At 48.7% G+C, this 21,484-nt stretch overlaps 2 long non-coding RNA genes across 2 annotated transcripts in view; one reads left to right on the forward strand and one right to left on the reverse strand.

The window, feature by feature from the left end:
• Positions 1 to 16,355, reverse strand: part of LOC309329509 — a 219,638-nt gene extending 203,283 nt beyond the window's left edge. The window contains exon 1 of the long non-coding RNA XR_014151190.1: positions 16,251 to 16,355. This is a non-coding gene — a long non-coding RNA (uncharacterized lncRNA). The remainder of the gene's footprint in view (positions 1 to 16,250) is intronic.
• LOC309329704 lies at positions 2,171 to 3,479 on the forward strand. The gene is made up of 3 exons (XR_014151218.1): positions 2,171 to 2,251; positions 2,875 to 3,012; positions 3,375 to 3,479. It is a non-coding gene; the product is annotated as an uncharacterized lncRNA (long non-coding RNA).
• Positions 16,356 to 21,484: the final 5,129 nt, after the last annotated feature.

Raw genomic sequence — 21,484 nt, forward strand, 5'->3', positions numbered from 1 at the left:
AGGTTGTGTAAAAGCTTTTGGGAGCTGCAGTTTGAAGAAATCCAGTTTCTTCAGCCTCCCCCCCTGCCCTCCCGCTTTTAGTCCTCCAGCAGGCCTTGCCAAGTGTTATAAAAATATATCAGCGTGTGCCAAAACATTTAGCACTCTCCTTATTACTTGAAGGTTAGAGGTTAAACAAATTCCTCCGTACAATTTACTGTGTTCATTTCAGCTTTGCAACACAGGCCTGGCCCACTGGCAGATATATTTCATGGTGAAATAACTCCCTGAAGTATTTTTAAAAAAAGGGGGGGGGGAGTTGCACAGGGCTCCACAACACTTCTTTTTTATATTGCACAAAAAAGCTACTATATAAAACAAGCTGAAAACAAGGCCTCCATGAAAAAGGAGGTTGCAAAAACCTGTTTTGCAGTGGCCAGTAAACTTGAGACGTAAAGAAAATCCTCCTTTAAAACAGGCTGTTAATTTTATTTTCTGCCTCTTTACCTCCCCTTTCCTTCTGTGTGGTGTGGAGTCAGTAGGAATGTCGAAAGGTAATGTCCAGCAGGGTTGGAGGAGAAATTCGATTCAGTTCACATTTAAAGCGAAACTACCCAATTGTCTTTTTCCAAACAATACGGGAATAAAAAATGCGCCAACTTTTGAGATTCATACTTTCACAATGCTGTTCTTCAACCACCTAATGTGTAAAAAAAAAAAGAATATATGGAGGAATAATGTTCCTATGTGTCATATTGGGGGAGAAATGCCTGGCAAAGATGCTTATGTTAGGCAAAATGGTATGCAAAAATATGTATATCAGGAGAAATTCACAACAAAATGCTGGTGAATTTTAATGAGGACCTTTTGCAAGACTTTTTTCTAAATCTGATGTGGAGAAGTGAATTTAAGATTGGGAAATTAGAAACAGAGAGAAACTGGAATCAACAGATTTGCCCCATCCCTAAGAGTCACATAGCAATCCTTAAAAACAAACAAACAAACAAACAAAACCTATTTATTTATTTATTTATTTATTTATTTATTTATTTATTTATTACAGTGGTACCTTGGAAGTTGAATGGAATCCGTTCCGGAAGTCCGTTCGACTTCCAAAGCATTCGACTTCCAAATTACGGCTTCTGATTGGCTGCAGGAAGGTCCTGCAGCCAATCAGAAGCCATGGAAGCCCCATCAGACTTTTGCCTTCCAAAAGAACGTTAGAAAACTGGAACAGTCACTTCCGTGTTTCGATCATTCGAGAGTCAAAATGTTCAAGAACTAGGCTGTTTGAAAACCAAGGTATGCCTGTACTTTTCTCTTTTTTAAGTTTTTTTTAATATAAAAAATATAGTTTTATTGATTTGCAATATAGAACAATTACAAAAAAGAAAGGAAGGAATACAAAAGCCAAATCCCAGCTTGCCCCACTTCCCCCTCTAGGACAGATCAATTGAGTTAAGTCTGCCCTAGTCCAATCTGTGATTTCGGTAGTTCTTCAGGATTATCAGTAAAGTATTTTATAAACAGATGCCGTATTTCAACAAAATATTTGACATCATTTGTATTATTAAATGCATGTAATCTTTTCTTCTAAAACAGAAATAGACCATATATTCTCCTTCCAAAAGAGATACAGAGATGTCTCCCAGCATTCCTGTACGACAGCCTTCTTACCCTAGCATGTACTTCTTACCCTAGCATGTAGTTAAACTATGGAACTCATTGCCACAAGAGGAAGTGATGGAGGACAAGGCATTATCAATGACTATTAGCCACAATAGCTACACTCTGCCTCCATGGTCAGAGGGAGTAATGCTTCTGAATACCAGTTGCCAGAAACCAGAAGAGGGGGGAGTAGTATTATACCTGTCTGAAACCTTGCAGAGCTGCTGCCAATCAGTGCTGCCATTATTGAGCTAGGTGGAGCTATGGTCTGTCTCTGTATAAGGCATTTCCACCTTGATAGAAACAAGCTGGTGTCTCAGGAGGGAGACTCAGAAAGGGACCTCAGGGATTCTTACAGATTCAGCTTGTTGCCTGCCGGCTCTTGTAGCTGCCTGCGAGAATTTGTCTTTGTCGATCTGGGATTCTAAACTTCTGAGCTTGAAGCTGTAACAACGGTCCTTGGGGACCGGGGGGGGGGGGGGAGAAGGAAAACCACCACCACAACCAGCCCCATCATTGTGGCCCCACTTACATTAAGGTCTTGGATTTCCTCAAAGAGGGGCGGGAAACGGGAACCCAGACATCTAGGTGTCTTGTATAGAAGGTAATAAAACTGGCCTGGCGGATTGAAGATGGAGAACCTCGGGGACTATTTAGAGGTATCCATCATATAAATGAGGAGGCGGAGGAAGTCTGGATGATAGTAACCCCATATTAAAAAATTCTACCTTGTCAACAAGGAAAGCACTACATGGTGGAAATCCACCTACTTTTGTAAAACTGTGAAACCAGATGTTTCGGAGCAATAACTGTTGTACAAGAACAAGGCGGAGGGGAAGAGAGAGAAAGGGGAATGAGATGGCTCATATATATATATATATATATAAACTTCCCAGGAACGTTCTTGCGCTCTGCAGTGATGGTTTCGATTAAAACACCTTCCACCAAATATTGTTCATATTAATGGGGTGGCCAGCTGCAGGGTTGTGTTTGAAGAACACTTACGCATTTTTAGCAAGCAACATCTGGTGAATAATCTCAGGATCCAGATGGTAGTCAGAGGCCTCCATCACGGCACCCCGTTTTTCTTCTCCTACCAATGCCCCAAAAGAGAGAGAGGGAGTTGGAATGGGGGGAGGGGGGAGAGAAAACAAGGATTATGATTGCTGAAATTTTGCCCAAACTGAAGCCTTCTCTTCCATCAATTGGTCCAATTGTCTTTTAAAGGATTCTTCAAATATTCTTCAGATATCCATGGAAGATGGAGAAAACTTGTTTTGTGCTGCTCCAGAGGGTAGAACCCAAAACAATGGATTCAAATGACAAGAAAAGAGATTCTGATCAAACATTAGGAAGAACTTTCTGGTGGCAAGAGCAGTTCGACAGTGGAACAGACTTCGAAGGCGGTGGATCCCCATTCACAGAAGGTTTCTAAGCGGAGATTGGACTGCCATCTGCTATGTATGATTTAGTTGAGATTCCTGCATTGCAAGGGGTCGGACTAGATGATTTCCCTTCCAGCTGTACAATTCTATGAAGCCATCCAAATTGGTGGCCATCACTGCCTCCGACAGAAGCGGGTTCCATAGTTTAACTAAGCCTGGTTGAAGGCATGAGAGTGGTGGGATTGCTGTGTGTGTTATGAAGACAAATGAACAGTTGTGGGGGGAGAGAGTTCGGCACTTTTCCCAGCTGCCTGATTTCTCTCCCTCTCCCTCTCCTGCCAGTAGATTCTTGTTGCACTCTGCATTCCCAACAACGGGGAAACAAGTGCTACAGGAAGGTGTTTGCCAAGGCAACGTTTTTACTCCTTCCCCCTTATTCGCTGATGCCGATACAAGAAACTGCTGCTGTTGGACCAACCACGTGCCAATTTGATCTCTGCAGCCAGTAACTGAGGAGTTAAAAAAAACACAACCCTGCCCGCCTGGCACACTGAAGACCCCAGAGAGCGGTTCACAGACAACAAAAGAAAACGGCTGTTGAGGACCTGGGGTGGAACGGCGTTGCATTAGGAAACACGCCTAGGCATGCTAGCTCATGTTAAATTAGGTGTAAAATTGACATTCACAATCTGCCCTTTTGCTGCACATGTCATCGGGAGGGAGCGGGGCAGAGGGAGGGAGGGGTCTCCAGGCCACCGTCCACCAGGCACGTCTGCTCTCGGAACACGATACGGGGGTCGGAACAGCTGCCTGGCCGTCGCAATAACATCCCGGGCTGGAAATGCTCGGGCCAGTAATGTGAAATAAATGCACAGATGTTCCCTATGAGCAACGGCTGGCCCACTTCACACGGTCAGTGGCAGATTGGGAACGCATTAGCATCCGTTATGGCCAAGCGGCCCTGGCGAATCGTCTCTCCCATTCAGGCGGGAAATAGGGAGGCCTTCTCAGACGCCCGGAACAATTCCGGCATGAAGTGCGGAGGACAAGGCTGGCTGGGTTGCAAGCCCAGGTTTCAGTCCCCCGCGGGAAGCTCTCCTGGGCGAAGCAGAGTTCATGAAGGATCTCAGGGCAGCGGTGGTATAGTGGTTAGAGCAGGTGGGGGGGGAACCTTTGGCTACCTAGATGTTGCTGAACTACAGTTCCCATCAATCCTGGCCATTGGCCGTGCTGGCTGGGGTTGATGGGAGTTGTAGTTCAGCAACATCTGGAGGGCCAAAGACTCCAACCTTTGGTTAGAGTATCAAAAAAGGACCTGAGAGACCAGAGTTCACATCGCAACCCAGTCATGTGAAGCTCACTGGGTGGCTGAGGACCAGATACTATCTCCTGGCCCAACCTATGTCACAGGGTTGTTGTGAGGATAGAATAGGTGAGGGGAAGAACCGAGTCTGCCACCTTGTGCTCCTCAGAGGAAAGGTGGGATAAAAACATAGTGATACATAAAAATATATAGGTGAAAACCTGGAGAAGCTTATTTGTCTCAAGCTGGCTTCCAGAAAAGCAAGGAAGAAGACCAGTGCCAGTTCTTTTTAAAGAAGAGGAGCATGAGGTAAAAGCAGAGGGAGCAAAGGAACGAGCATGCAGTGGCAGCTGCTGCTTTCTGCCCCCTTTCCTTCATTGCTTTCTCATTGGCCTGAGATAGTGAGTAGGGAATGAATAAGTGGTAAATGAGGCACCCAGAGCCGGCCCACAAATGAGGCCAGGTGAGGTGACCACCTCAGGTGGCAGCATGGATCCCCAGGGGCAGCAGATTCTGATGTCAATCTTTCTTCCCGCCTTGTTCCTAATATAGATCTTCACTCACTCCTTCTTCCCTGGTAAGGAGGGGGGGGGGGGACACCATTCTGTGTTTCATCTCAGGTGCCAAAATGTTCCTGGGATAACTTGTGGCCTTCTAGATGGGTTTTTGATCCTGGACAAACTGACAACTTGTCCTTCCCTCACAGAATTTGGATTGCCAGTTGCTCTGTGCCTTTAGCATGTGAACATTCTGTGCCGTCACCTCACCTCAGCCAATCGCACACTTTGCTGCAACAATGAAGCATCGGTGGTGTTGGACGGAACTTAGCATGTAAATCAGAGGTTCTCAACCTGTGGTTCCCCAGATGATGTTGGACTACAACTCCCATCATCTCTGAGCTCTGGCCTTGCTAGCAAGGGGTGATGGGAGTTGTAGTCCAACAACATCTGGGGACCCACAGGTTGAGAAAGGCTAATGTAAATGAAGAACTCAGCAATCATTCCCCTGCCTCAAACCGCCCTACGAATCTCGCTGGTTCGAGGTCTGCTCGAGTCATTCGCTCACTTCTCCAGACTTCTGATTCACAAGAACATTTGTGATTTATCAGTCACCTGGACGACCCATTATGGCTCCATCTGCCCGGTATCTATGGAGAACGTGTTTGTTGCCTCATTCATACGCAGGCCAGAATAAATGAAGGAGGAGAATTTGCTCCAAAATCCAGCCTCCTCTCTCGGAGTCTCACTTCTGCCTCATTAATTTTACGCCTTGACAGCTTCACAAGCTGGTGGCTTCTGTTTGCTTGGCAGATGGATCTGTTTCAGAGCAAGTTTCTCTCCGCAATTTCTTTTGCTCTCCCCCTCATCCTGCCCCCTCATTAGGTAGGCTCTTCTTGACAGAGACTTTGTGGTTCCTCTACATATCACGTACCCTTCACAAGCTCATTATTACTGAGGGCATGGATGCGGGAGAAATTGGACTCCATTTGCATTTATAGCTCAGTCAGTAGAGCATTAGACGCTTAATCTGAGGGCTGTAGGTTTGAGCCTCACGTTGGGCAAAATATTATTGCACTGCGGAGATTGGACCTTGTGGTCTCTTCCAACTCTAGGTAAAGGTAAAGGTACCCCTGCCCGTACGGGCCAGTCGTGACCGACTCTAGGGTTGCGCACTCATCTCGCTCAAGAGGCTGGGAGCTGGCGCCGTCCGAAGACACTTCCGGGTCACGTGGCCAGTGTGACGAAGCTGCAACTGGCGAGCCAGCACCAGTGCCGCACACAGAAACGCCGTTTACCTTCCCGCTATAAAGCGGTACATATTTATCTACTTGCACTTAGGGGTGCTTTCGAACTGCTAGGTGGGCAGGAGCTGGGACCGAACGACAGGAGCTCACCCCGCCGCGGGGATTCGAACCGCCGACCTTACGATCAGCAAGTCCTAGGCACTGAGGTTTTACCCACAGCGCCACCCGCGTCCCTTCCAACTCTACAATTCTATTATTTCCTGGACTGGGAAATCCTGTCCGCAGTAGTTCAAACATTGGTTCCTTCAATACTGGATTAATGCGATGCTCTCAATATGGAGCTTCCCTTTGCACTCGATCCAGAAGCTGTAGTTAGTGTAGAATGCTGCAGCATGATTGCTGACAGGAGTGAAACCTTGTCAACACACAATACTTGTGCTCAGAGGCCACAGCATTGGCTGCCAGTTTGCTATCAGGCCAAGTTCAAGACATTAATATTAGCACATGAAGCCCATGACAACTTGGGACCAGTTTCCTTGAGGGATTGATTTTCACCATATTTGCCCACTTGACACCTTCTGTGGAACAGGCACTGTTGCAGATGCCACATAATACTTATTTCCACATCTGCAAGAATTCAATCTTTTAGTGTGGCAGCAGCCACACTATAGAACTCCCAGACTATTGACATTAAGTAGGCAACTTCACTTTCCTCTTTTTAGTGCCTGCTAAAACCATTTTTGTTTAGACAAGCCTACCAAGATATGTGGAAAGTTTACATGTGTTTTAATTTGTTTTTAGTTTATCACTGATGGTAATTATTCCCTGAATGTTTTAAATAGCTTTTAAAAAAACTTTTGCTACTGATCATTTTGTTTTATTATTTTTGTCAACCGTTTTGAGGTTTTTCTTTTTTACAGCCAAGAATATAAATTTTATGAAATAATAAATAAATGCAATTAATTTAAAAACAAACATACATTCTTCTCTGCATATATATCTGCATGCATCATTTCTGCTAGCCCTTACAATTGCTCTGTAAGGTACATCAGTATGATTATTCTGATATTGCAGGTGGAGGTGACAGCAGAACCAAGAGCAAGTGACTTCTTCATCAAATAGAGAAGAAAAAAATCAATTCAGCTTGCATTTGAAGGCAAACTTCCCAAAAAGACACACAAACCCAAATACGACCATCTTTTAAAATTTGCACTTTTTTGAATTTTGCAAGGCAGTTCTCCAGTCAAAAATTTGTACAAGAATGCATGTACTGGGGTAAAGTGTGCAAATATTAGTCAAAATAACATACAAAAATGCATTGTATTAGAGGATATTGTCTTGCATACAGACATGGGCATATTAGGAGAGTTTTGCATGAAAATGCTTACGAATTTTGATGGGGAATTTTTTATTTTTAAAAAATCACAAACTGATGTGGTAATGTGGAGAACTGAACTTGAGATTGTGAAAATGGGGCGATGTGGGAAATCTAAATTGATGGATTCATCTCTCCCTGACTTACAGTCCATCTATGTAAACAGCAGATCACATGGTTAAACTTCATAGTGGACATTTTACACCTAGGAAGCCAGCATGTCAGAGAGAACATACTAGTACAAGGCATGTTTGAGGAGCCTGGTTTCTGTGAATTTAGATAGCAGCTGACCTGATTTATGCCTCCTGGATGAATGCATGGACTTGGAAATGGTTGTCTTTTGGATTTTTGCTGTTTTCTGAAACTTGCAATGCAGTTCAAAAATCAGCATGGTTATATATCATCCAGTATACAGAAATTTTATTGCCACTTAGGCTGCATTCACAATTCAATTCAAGCCACAGAACTGAATGGTCAGATAGATAGATAGATAGATAGATAGATAGATAGATAGATAGATAGATGGTCCTCATTGAAACTGAACAGCATCTCAGTGTAAATTGATCATGTATTTACATTGTCTTATGTAATTTAGCCTGATGCACACATTTTGCATCTCCCCCAATATAATGCACTTTATATGTTGTTTTCACAGATCTATGCATTTTAATACACCTCCCACTAATATATACATTGCGTACACGTTACTTGGATGGAAAACCGACTCACAAATTTCAGAAAAGCGGAACAGTCAAAGGGTAGCTGAGTTTCAGTTTGCACATTGCTTTGGAAAGTGAGAATGAGGCAGCTTTGCAGATCTGGACCAAAGCAAGTTTGTCCTCCATCCCTACCGGTGACGCTGCGCTGCAGCGCTGGGGAATCACCGAAGGATTGTGAGGCTTCAATGATTTATAGGAAGCAAGCCTGGCGTTTCCCAGCTGCTGTGAGGTACCACGACCCCCTCCCCGCCAGCCCCACTTTGTCGCTCGTTCAGCTCAGTCTATGCAGCAGAATTTTACTCCCGATAGAGTTGAAAAATTCTTCCTTTGGAACTGGCGCCAGTATTCCAAAACGTCAGCGACCTCTGGAACCACACAAGATTTAGTGGTTACTTCAGTTCAGCTGTAATGAGGCTTTGCAGAAACCACTCGAGAAGCCAAGTGGGCAATTTTTGCTTAACCCTTAGGACGTCTCTCGACGAAAAGGAAAACTTTGGCCGAGTCGCTCACAAACAGTTGCTTCCTCTTAAGAAGAGATCTGAAAAAATAGAGAGGCTGTAGGAACGAGAGTGTCTGTGTCCCTGACCAGAGGTGGGGAAGCTGTAGTGGCCTTCCAGATGTTGCTAGACTCCAACTCCCATCATTCCTGATCAGTGGCCATGCTGGGGCTGATGGGAGCTGGAGTCTAAAACATCTGGAGGCTCACTGGCTCCCCATCACTATCCTAGATGACGATTGTCAGGGTTTTAGGGAGAGAGGAGACAGAGAGCGAGGGCGAGGAGGAAGAGGACGACAACGAGCCGAGGTTGTCCCAAAGTCCGTCTAGCGAATCAGAGGATTCCCAGAAGGGAGCCCCCCTGGTCAGGCCAAGGGGCAATAGAGAGGGAATCAGTCAGAGAGAGGGGAACGAAGAGGGAATCCCCAGTGGGAGTGGCAAAGCGGGACCAGCTCCCCCGTCGGAACGGAGTAGAGGGGGGGGAGTTGCCAGTGTGTCAGAAAGAGCAGGACAGGAAGGAGGAAGGGGGAGGAGTTCGGAGCAAGACGTCCTGCCTGAAAGGGAGGAGTGTAGTACCGAGAGCAGCGTAACTGTAGAAAGGAAGGTCAGAGGCAACGTACGCGCGCCAAGTTCAAATATAGAGGCGCGCGGAAATGAGGAGAGCTCTGAGGAGGAGCCTGGTGCCAAAGCACGAAGGAGGGGGGAGCAGGCGGGAGAAGACTCAGCCTCTGGGGAGTCCCGGAAAGAGGGAAGACAGGGGGGCAGGAAGACCCTGCGGAAAAGGAAAGAGAGGAAAAGGTGGAGCAGTACAAGCCTCTTAAATTGGTGCAGGGGAGGGACGGACTCAGAGGGGACTTCTAACATCTAAGGGTAACAGATGCGGAGCCACGGAGTTTGGATGTAATGACGACAATGATCTTCAATAAAACCTTTTGTATATAGCTTGGACTGGACTTTGGTCTCTTGTGAGCTGGGACCCAGGGTGGCTCTGACAGAAAGTCCCCTCCAAAGAACGCAAAATTTTTTTTTTGCAAAGCTCACGAACGGTGACAGCCATGACTGCGGAGGAGCAGTTGACAGCGCTGCGAACTACAGTTTCCGAACTCACTGCTGCAGTCCTTGCGTCTCAGAAGAAGCATGACGAAATGGAGAAGCGCTGCCAGGACCTGCAAACAAGGTGGGAACGTGCAAGCAGGGAAGGGTTCCCAGGGTCCAGATCAGAGGGGATTGGACTTGGACGGAGGGGGGGCAGCCTAGTCACCCACTTCGATGGGAACCTGAAGCACTACCCCAGTTTCAGAGCAGACGTTTTGTATGCATTGCACTTGCTTCGTCATGACTTTAAAGATGAGGAGGAGAAAGTGGGGTTTATTGTTTCTCACTTGCATGGGCCGGCCAGAGACTGGTTGCGCAATTTGTGGCGTGAAGATGGCCCTGCCCGCCGCGATGCAGATGAATTCATTAAAGCGATGGATGCCTGCTTCCAGTCTACTGTAGATGTGGATCTTGCACGCAGGGAAATTTTTGGATTGCGGCAAGGCAAAGCCACTGTGCGTCAGTACCATTCTAGATTTTTTGCTTTACTGACTGCGCTAAGCTGGGAGAAGGATTGTGCACCTGTGAGGGATTTGTTCTGGGAGGGGCTCAGCGGTCCCATTAAGGATGAACTTGCCAGGGGAGACAGACCCCAGACCCTGGAGGAGCTTGTGCAGAGGGCTTTGGCGATTGGGATACGGCATGAGGGACGTCCTTGGCACACTGAGGAAGAACGTCAGGTGCGTCCACCAGCGAGGACGTCTTCTTTCATCCCCAGGGAGTTCAGTCAGTCACATCCTTCGCCACTGGGAAGGCAGGGGGAGGAGCCCATGGAACTTGGTGGTGCTAAGGCTCAAGCAACAGCCAGAGCCCCAGCTTCCGGTGCAGTGAAGGCAAAGCCTCCTAGAGGGACCAGGAAGTGTTACATTTGCGACAGTGCACAGCACATGGCGAAAGAGTGTCCCCAGAGGCTGCAGAAACACACTGCAGCTTTAGCAACTGTTGCAGCAGAAATGATGCAAGCAGAGCAACCTCAGGGAAACGACAGTGCCTGGCTGGAAGCAGAGCTGCTGGGGCTCAGCCAGGCGAATCTGTAGAGCAGTCCCCAGTGCTTTTGCAACGCACAGACCCTTTACCACCCAAGCCAGCGGTGCAGCTCACTGCAACACTTCAGTTGCCGAATGGAACCACCCTGGAAGTCCCCATCACGATTGATTCTGGGAGCAACGCAGATTTTGTGGGGACGCACTTTGTCAAGCAGCATCGCATAGCGCTTCTGCCAGCGACAACACCTCTGAACGTAGTCACGGTGGATGGCAGGAAATTGCTAGGAGGACAAGTTGTGCAACAGACGCCTCCCATGGTGATGAGGATTGGAAATCATCGAGAAGTCATCAGCTTCAATGTCACCCGCCTTTCAGACACGCCTATAGTATTAGGCATGAGTTGGCTGGAGAGACACAGTCCTGCTGTAGCGTGGTACCAACGGCAGATCACCTTTTGCTCATCGTACTGTGCTCAACATTGCATCCAGTCCAGCCAGGAGGAGGGAGCTGAGCAGCAGTTGCAACTTGGCATGGTGCAGGCAGTACCCCGCAAGTACGAGGGGTTCCTGGAGGTTTTCTGCGAGAAGGAAGCTGACCAGTTGCCGCCCCACAGGCCTTATGATTGTGCCATCGACCTGGTGCCAGGGGCGCAGTTGCCGACTGCAAAGCTGTATTCCATGTCTGAGGACGAGATGCAAGAACTCAGGGAGTTCATAGAGCACAATTTGAAGCGCGGATTCATCCGAGAATCGAAAGCGGTGGGGGGCAGTCCTGTTTTCTTTGTAAAGAAGAAAGACACGCCCCAGAAAAGACTCATTGTGGACTATCGATTCATAAACAGTAAGACCAAACCCAAGGCCTTCCCCATGCCCAAGATAGATGATCTCCTGGCAACCGTAAGGAAGGGGAAGATCTTCACCAAATTGGATCTGCGTGGAGCGTATAACCTCATACGCATCCGGGAGGGCGATGAGTGGAAGACGGCCATGTTCACGCCTCTGGGCACGTACGAATACAGAGTTATGCCATTTGGTCTCCAAAATGGATCTCACGTCTTCCAAGCATTTATGCATCACGTGCTAGCGGGACTTCTCTACAAGAAATGCGTGTGTTTCCTCGACGACATCCTGATCTTTTCGGAAACGGAGGAGGCCCATGAGAAGGACGTAAAGGAAGTCCTACAGAGACTACGGGAGAACAAGCTCTACGCCAAGTTAGAGAAGTGCCAGTTTGATGTGACGGACGTGGATTTCCTAGGCTACAAGCTGTCCGACAAGGGGCTGGCCATGGACAGCGCCAAGGTCCGCGCGGTGTTGGACTGGAAGAGCCCTCGCAATCGGAAGGAAGTCCAAAGATTCATCGGCTTCGCCAACTTCTACCGCAAATTCATCAGAGGTTTTGCAAAGGAGACGGCAGCGATCACGGACACTCTCAGTTCCAAGAAAAAGAGGTTCGTGTGGACGGAACAGGCGGAGCGCTCTTTTCAGAAGCTTAAAAGCCTTTTCGCCTCCGAGGAGCAGCTGCTGCACGTGAATCCAGGCAAGCCCATACGACTAGAGACCGACGCGTCAGACAGAGCGGTTGGAGCCGTACTCCTGCAAGAAGATCCACATGGAAACTGGAGACCCGGTGCCTTTTACTCCAGAAAGCTCAGCAAAGCGGAGCAAAACTACACCATATGGGACAGGGAGCTGTTAGCCATTCACGCAGCTTTCAAAGCGTGGCGACACTTCCTCATAGGAGCCAAGCACACAGTACAGGTCCGCACGGATCACAAGAACCTAGAGTATTGGCGCACGGCGAAGCTCCAAAGCCAGAGGCACATGCGCTGGGCGGAATTCTTCGCGGATTTCGACTTTCGGATAGAGTACGTCCCAGGAGATTCCAACGTTATAGCCGATGCGCTATCCAGGAAACCGCAATATCTCGATGAAGCGGCGCCTGTAGCAGCCAAGCACATTTTCGCACCGCAGGCGTGGTCGTGCGCTGCCGCCACAGTAGATCTGGACGCGGTGCGACGCGCGTTGCAAGTGGATCAGTTCGCACAGTCCAAGATGGAGGAATTGCGCAGAGGTGTGCAGAGTGGCGAAGAGTTCCAACTACGCGACGGGCTGCTAACTCGCAAAGGTGCCCTCTACGTGCCAAGCGACGAGCTTCGCGCAAAGGTTCTGCAGCAGTTGCACGACGCCCCCAGTGCGGGCCACTTCGGTAAGGAGAAGACAATAGAACTGGTGGCAAGAGACTTTTGGTGGCCCCGGATGCGTGGAGAGGTAGCGGATTACGTCGCCAGGTGTGACACTTGTCAGAGGTTCAAGCCAGTACACCAGAAGCCAGCGGGGCTGTTGGAACCGCTGGAAACGCCACAGCAACCGTGGGAGAGGGTAGCTCTGGACTTCGTTACTGACCTGCCCAGCTCCAGGGGGAAGACGGCGGTACTGGTGGTTGTGGACCTGTTCACCAAGATGGCGCACTTCATTCCATGCGCAAAGGTGGCGACGGCGGAACAGACTGCCAAACTCTTCATCGATCACGTGTTCAAGGTGCATGGGCTGCCGCAGTCCATCCTGTCCGACAGGGGGCGCCAGTTTGTTTCCAATTTTTGGCAGAAGCTTTTAGGTATCCTGAACGTCAAGATCAACCTCACGTCGGCGAGACACCCACAAACCAACGGCCAAGCTGAGAGGGTCAACGCGATCATGCAGCAGTACCTGAGATGTTACGCCAACCAGCGACCAGCAGTTTGGGTGGACTACCTGCCGATGGCAGAGTTTGCCTATAACAACACGAAGCACGCGTCCACGGGGGTGACGCCGTTTTTCGCGAACAATGGTCGTCACCCCAGAACCTTCCCGGGGTTCGTGGCACCGGGAGAGGGGGTGCCGCAAGGAGCCGACCAGTTTGCAGCGGAGCTGCAGGAGGTGCACGAAGAGTTGCGGAGACATTTAGAGCTGGCCAAGCAAGCATATAAGGTGCAGGCTGACAAAAACAGGAGAGAGGGAGAGGAGATCCAGGTGGGGGACTGGGTGTGGTTAGCGGCCCAAGCGATGCCAGCCAAGTCGTTGGCCAAGAAGAAGCTGGGGCACAGGCAGTTAGGGCCGTACCAGGTGGAGGCTAAAATCAACCCTGTAGCCTTTCGACTAGCCCTCCCCGAAGGTTCCAGAGTGCACCCGGTCTTTCATAGATCGGTGCTCACTCCCTACAAGGCACCGCACAGGTTTCAGGAGTCTGACACAGTCACGCAACAACACACTAAGTCACAGGAGAGGGAGAGGGCGCCTAGGGCCAAACCACTCAACGAGGTCACAGAGATCCTGGACTCGAGATGGGGGCAAGAGGGAGTAGAATATTTTCTAGTCAGAGAGGGTGCCCCAGTCAGTGCCAATGGTTGGGTGCCGGGCTACGCCTTAGACGAACCTCTTTTAAAAGACGAGTTCCATGCCCTTTTCCCTCATAGACCCATGCCAGCCGAGTACTTTGATGACTGGCTCTTTACGCCCACATGTTCAGGCAGCACTTTCCACGGCTTTTCTTCAGCTGAAGAAAGGTCGCCGGACTCCAACTCGCCCAGGGGATCGTGTTCGGGGGTGGACACAGAACCCTCTTATTGGTGGGACGAGCAACCAGAGGAGGACTGGCGCAGGAAATGGCTGACGGGACCTTGGCAGGCAGCACCGGACCAGGTACCAATGGAGGAGGGAGAAGAGAACACCTTGGGTCAAGAACCCGAATTCGAACACTCGTACAACGAACTGCAAACAGAGGAGATGGAGGTGCAGAATCTGTATCCTGCGTCCGCCTCCGAAGAGCGGCAGCTTCCACAACCTGCACCCGATGAGCGGAAGGGGGGAAGGGGGGGCTTCGAGGGGGGGATGGATGTCAGGGTTTTAGGGAGAGAGGAGACAGAGAGCGAGGGCGAGGAGGAAGAGGACGACAACGAGCCGAGGTTGTCCCAAAGTCCGTCTAGCGAATCAGAGGATTCCCAGAAGGGAGCCCCCCTGGTCAGGCCAAGGGGCAATAGAGAGGGAATCAGTCAGAGAGAGGGGAACGAAGAGGGAATCCCCAGTGGGAGTGGCAAAGCGGGACCAGCTCCCCCGTCGGAACGGAGTAGAGGGGGGGGAGTTGCCAGTGTGTCAGAAAGAGCAGGACAGGAAGGAGGAAGGGGGAGGAGTTCGGAGCAAGACGTCCTGCCTGAAAGGGAGGAGTGTAGTACCGAGAGCAGCGTAACTGTAGAAAGGAAGGTCAGAGGCAACGTACGCGCGCCAAGTTCAAATATAGAGGCGCGCGGAAATGAGGAGAGCTCTGAGGAGGAGCCTGGTGCCAAAGCACGAAGGAGGGGGGAGCAGGCGGGAGAAGACTCAGCCTCTGGGGAGTCCCGGAAAGAGGGAAGACAGGGGGGCAGGAAGACCCTGCGGAAAAGGAAAGAGAGGAAAAGGTGGAGCAGTACAAGCCTCTTAAATTGGTGCAGGGGAGGGACGGACTCAGAGGGGACTTCTAACATCTAAGGGTAACAGATGCGGAGCCACGGAGTTTGGATGTAATGACGACAATGATCTTCAATAAAACCTTTTGTATATAGCTTGGACTGGACTTTGGTCTCTTGTGAGCTGGGACCCAGGGTGGCTCTGACAATGATGATTATTTTTTTAAGTACATGAGAAATCTGTAGAGGTCACTCCCAGTGTTAAGGGGGTCCTTGGCAAAGGACTCTGCAATGGCCCTCCTCCTCCACTGGATCAGTTTAACTAGATGGGGTTTAACTAGAAGGGCAGTGTATTTGTGGGGGTGACCACAGCACAAAGCTACTAGGTGTTAGAAGTACAACAGCAGGGATCATTCATTCAGGAATGTAAGGGTTAATTCTGTTGACCGCTGTCCAAGAGGGGTGGAGGTGTTGCCTAGCAACCAGTCAGAGTGGTTTGCTTGCTGAGGTATCTCAAGCTCTGCTTGGCTGTGTAATTCTGGAAGCATCTCCTCCCCCCCCCCCCGGCACCCCTTGCTCTTTCCTATTCTTAAGGTAAAGGTAATCATGTGGCCAGCATGACTAAGCCGCTTCTGGTGAACCAGAGCAGCGCACGGAAATGCCGTTTACCTTCCCGACGGAGCGGTACATACCGTATTTTTCGCTCTATAACACGCACCAGACCATAACATGCACGTAGTTTTTAGAGGAGGAAAACAAGAAAAAAAAATATTCTAAACGAAATAGTGGATATATGATTTTTGTGGTTCATGCTGTGACCACAGACATGTGATCTGACAGTGAGTTTGGAGTAGCCCAATGCAAAAATCCTGAGGATCCATGTGGATCCATGCTTTGTAACCACGGAGCAGGGAAGGAAGGGGAACCATGGATCCTCTGCTCACAACTGCAGCAGATTCCCCCCCCCCCCGCCACCCGCAGGCATTCGCTCCATAACACGCACAGACATTTCCCCTTACTTTCTAGGAGGAAAAAAGTGAGTGTTATGGTGCAAAAAATACGGTATTTATCTACTTCCACTTTGTGCTTTTGAACTGCTAGGTTGGCAGGAGCAGGGACCAAGCAACGGGAGCTCACCCCGTCGCAGGGATTCGAACCGCCAACCTTCCGATCAGCAAGTCCTAGGCTCTATGGTTTAACCCACAGCGCCACCTGCGTCCCCTTCCTATTCTTAATGGCACCCAACATCTGCTGACTGGGGTGCCTACTTTAACTGACCTCACAGGAGCAGAGGGAGCTGTCTTATAAGTAGGACAAGCAACAGTCCATCTTGATCAGTATTGTCTAAACTGACTAGCAGCAGCTGTCCAGGGTTTCAGACATGGAAAATTCCCAGCCCCACCGAGAGATGCTGGGGATTGAAGACCTGGGACCTTCTGCAGGCAAAAGCAGATGTTCTGTCACCAGGACTGGAGAACTGGGTGTGGCTGTCCAGGTCTCTCTGGCTGGCCCTCAGGATTCTCCTTGGGGGATCCCCTCTCCAGTCACACACCTTCCAACCCCTTTCCTTTGGGGTGCACCTGCTTCACACTCTCCTTAAGTGTGCTTGCCTGGCTAGAATATGTGTTGAACTCTTGCTCACTTGCCTGGGCAGAGGATAGAGGCAACTCTGTGAGTGAGTGAGTGTGTGTGTGTTTAGAACAAGCCTACCGTACACAGGTGAAATTCAAATGTGTTGCTTGAGCTCTTTCTGCTTATGGCCCTGCCCACCACTGACATGTGGACCCTGGAAGACTTCCTATAAGGGAATGCACTTCTCAGGCTCATAAAGGGTTCCCCGCTCTGCTCTACTGCTAAGCTATGATGAATCTTTCTGAGCCTCCTCTGAAAAGCAAGGAATCCACAGGATTCTTTCCCTCTTGACTGGGCCCAAAATATGCTCTCTCAGAGGGAGGTGTTGGAGGCATAATTCTGGTGGCCTGCAACCAGAGTTGGGTTCCTGGTCCCTGCAGCTATGTCATCCATCTTTTCAAAGCGGTTCTCAGGCACATCCTGTGCTTTATTTTATTTTATTTTATTTTATTTTATTTTATTTTATTTATACCCCGCCCTCCCTTGCCAACACCCGGCTCAGGGCGGCTAACATCAGGTATAAAAACAATTGATTAAAATACAACTTAAAAACAAGATTAAAATACTACTTAAAATGCCGCCTCATTTCAGTGGAAGCCCAGATCAAAAACTGTTTGGGGGGAGAAAACATCAAATCTTCACCAAGGCCAACTATCCAGACTGGTCCTACATGGGTCAGAAAAGCCAGGGAAGTCCCCAAATAGGGGTTCCATCACAGAAGGAAAAGGAAAGAGGGGGAGGGGATCAGGCTGGTTCCAAGCCAAAGGCTTGGAACAACTCTGTCTTACAGGCCCTGTGGAAAGAAATCAGATCCCGCAGGGCCCAGGTCTCATGAGACAGTGTTCCACCAGGCTGGAGCCAGTATTGAAAAGGCCCTGGCCCTGGCCCTGGTTGAGGCTAATCTGACTTCCTTAGGGCCCGGGACCTCTAGAGTGTTGCTATTTATGGACCTTAAGGTCCTCCACTGTTTGGTCTTCTATTTTTGCCAAGCAAGACGAAGATCCGGAGACACTATGAAAGCCCTGGAAAATTCCATCTAATTCCAACGTGTCGTTTGTCCACTCACTGGAGGAAGCAGATACAATTGGCTTAAGCTGCTTCTTTAAGCCAAATCCTGGTTTACAGTCATTAAAAAAAGCAGTTGATATAGTAAAGGAGCCAGAGAAAGAGTAGGCATCCTGTTTTGAAAACTAGTCCTGCTCCTTTTAAGAAGAGCATGTCCAAAAGAAAATGAGTGAGTGTAGCTTTTCCGATCACACATCTACATGCCAGGAAAAGCCTCACCTGTTAAATGGGGAAAGGGACATACCTGGGTGGGGGGAGGGTGGTAACTCAGTGGAGCACCATGGCCAGTCAGTGCAGATGAACTCAAGGAATTGATCCATTTTGAACCAAAAAGTGCTCTTAGTTTCAGTGTTCCGCTTTGAGCTGCAGAACTGGTACTGCTACAGGTACCACATAATACTCATGCTGCCCCTGCAAGAAATCAATCTTTTAGTGTGGCAGAACCCACACTTTGAAACTTCCTGACTATTGTCACCAGGCAGGCAGGACCTTTGCTGAGGTCTTTTTGGCACCTTAGGTGAACATGTAGAACTCTGGTTGATTTTAACCATCTTTTCTGAATACCTGTTTTTCACTGTGTTTGCTGAAAATTTTAACCTTTTATTTTATATTTTTGTAAACTGCTTAGAGGCCCTTTATAATCAAGTGGTATATACATTTTGCAATTTCTTTTTTGCAAGTATCCTTTCTGTTCAGCTTAGCAATGACTCTATAAAATACATCAGTACTATAACTCCTGTATTGCAGATGGAAGAGAGAGTGAAATCAAGAAGATGCCTTCTTTTTAAAGTGAAAAATCAATTAAGAAGATTAAAAGAAGAAGAAGAAGCTGCCTTCTATTGAGTCAGACCATTGCTCCATCTAGCTCTTTATTGCCAACACTAACTGGCAACAGCTCAGCTCTCCGGGGTTTTGGAGAGGGGTCATTCTCAGATGCACCTGAATATGTCAAGGACAGATTCTTGGACTTTTAGCTACAAAACTCAGGGAGCTGCCTTATTCTGCCAAACCCTCAATCTCTCCCACTCTTGTCTTAATTGGGTCTCGGTCTTAAGAAACTGCCTTAACGAGCCAGATCATTGGGCCACATTGCCCAGTATTGCTGCCACTGACTGCCAGCTGCTCTCCAGGGTTTCAGATGGGAGACATTCCTAGTCCTACCTAGATATGCTATTGTGGATTGAATCATAGAATCATAGAGTTGGAAGAGACCACAAGGGCCATCGAGTCCAACCCCCTGCCAAGCAGGAAACACCATCAGAGCACTCCTGACATATGGTTGTCAAGCCTCTGCTTAAAGACCTCCAAAGAAGGAGACTCCACCACACTCCTTGGCAGCAAATTCCACTGTTGAACAGCTCTTACTGTCAGGAAGTTCTTCCTAATGTTTAGGTGGAATCTTCTTTCTGGTAGTTTGGATCCATTGCTCCGTGTCCGCTTCTCTGGAGCAGCAGAAAACAACCTTTCTCCCTCCTCTATGTGACATCCTTTTATATATTTGAACATGGCTATCATATCAACCCTTAACCTCCTCTTCTCCAGGCTAAACATGCCCAGCTCCCTTAGCTGTTCCTCATAAGGCATCGTTTCCAGGCCTTTGACCATTTTGGTTGCCCTCCTCTGGACACGTTCCAGTTTGTCAGTGTCCTTCTTAAACTGTGGCGCCCAGAACTGGACACATTACTCCAGGTGAGGTCTGACCAGAGCAGAATACAGTGGCACTATTACTTCCCTTGATCTAGATGCAATACTCCTATTGATGCCGCCCAGAATTGCATTGGCTTTTTTAGCTGCCGCGTCACACTTTTGGCTCATGTCAAGTTTGTGGTCAACCAAGACTCCTAGATCCTTTTCACATGTACTGCTCTCAAGCCAGGTGTCACCCATCTTGTATTTGTGCCTCTCATTTTTTTTTGCCCAAGTGCAATACTTTACATTTCTCCCTGTTAAAATTCATCTTGTTTGTTTTGGCCCAGTTCTCTAATCTGTCAAGGTCGTTTTGAAGTGTGATCCTGTCCTCTGGGGTGTTAGCCACCCCTCCCAGTTTGGTGTCATCTGCAAATTTGATCAGGATGCCCTTGAGTCCATCATCCAAGTCGTTGATAAAGATTGAAGTTGGAATGACAAGGGGTGGGGTGGGGTGGGGTGGGGTGGGGTGGGGTGGGGTGGGGTGGGGAATGCACAAAAAGTAGAGTGAAATGAGTTGCTTCAATCTGGAAGAGGAAGCACTGCACGCTACAACATTTTGTTACAGGACCCCACCCCACCCCTTGTTATCATGTACCAACTTCAATCTCCATTTTCCAAGTCCTGGTCCTATGGAGCCAAAATAGCAACATCCATGCAGAAGAGAAAGAGATCAGCAGGCTTGGGGGAGCCCCCAAGGTTCACAGAAGTACAAATGATGACATTGTGATGTCAGGTGGCTGACATGTGGGTGCCCCATTGGGGTGGGCTTGGGGGAGGAGAGGATCCCACTTGCTGGCTGAATCCAGTTCCTCACTCCTGATTTTTGGCATAGTCACACTCCACCCTACTAGACATTCCTCATCATGAACTGAGAAAGCCAGATGATCCACAGCCAGCCTTGCAAATACTTTCAGTGGATGAATCGGACCCTGCCAGACTTTGCCTCCTCTCAGACATACTAGTGGACAGAGTCCCCTCTGCTTGGAGAAGGATTTCAATTATTATTACACGCCACCCCCTTCCATTTTGAAGTGGTACAATCCAGGAGATGTTTTACCATCTGGTCTTTGGAAAACAAAGGGGAGGGGCAGCAAAGGGAAGGCTTCAGTAGAAAAGAGAGACTGGGAATAGAGGATGTCGGAGGTGTTGAGTTGGCCACCTCTATGAGATGGATAATTCTCAAATGGGATTGCCAGCGGAGAGCAGCCAGACAGATGTGTTGACGCCAACCAGCGAGCCGGCGAGCCAGACAGACAGACAAACACGCACATTGGGCATTTCCTTACAGACAGCCTGTTAAGCATTCATCCTGCTTTCTTTGTGGGGGATTAGAGAGTGCTGCATCAAGCAGGTGTCAAACTATGGAACTCACTCCCACAGGAGGCAGTGATGGCCTCCAATGTGAATGGCTTTAAAAGAAGGATTAGGCAAATTCGTGGAGGAGAAGGCAGTTGGTGGCTACTAGCAATGATAGAGGAAGCAATGCATCTGAATACCAATTACTGGAAACCGCAGTAAGGGAGAGGGCTCTTGTGCTCAGATCCTGCTTGGGGGCTCCAGAATTGAGGCTTCTGGTTGGCCACAGTGAGAACAGGATGCCAGACTAATGGGTCGCTTTTCTAATCTCAAAACAGCCCAACTTGAGCGGAGGGAGTGAGGTTGTATACCCAGCATACAGTTAAAGCACATCATCCCCCCCCAAAGAATACTGAGCATAGGAACATAGGAAGCTGTTTTATATTCTGTAAGACCCATTATCTAGCTTAGTATCGTCTACACTGACTGGCAGCTGCTCCCCAGTGTTTCAGACAGGAGTTTCCCCCCAGTCCTACCTGGACGGCACCTGGGACCTTCTGCATGCAAAGCGAATGCCCTACCGCTGAGCTACGGCCGTTCTCTAAACTACTGGGAACTGTAGTTTTCCCTTC

The sequence above is a fragment of the Podarcis erhardii genome (assembly GCF_964252035.2).
Source record: "Podarcis erhardii genome assembly, chromosome: 14".
Taxonomy (NCBI): domain Eukaryota; kingdom Metazoa; phylum Chordata; class Lepidosauria; order Squamata; family Lacertidae; genus Podarcis; species Podarcis erhardii.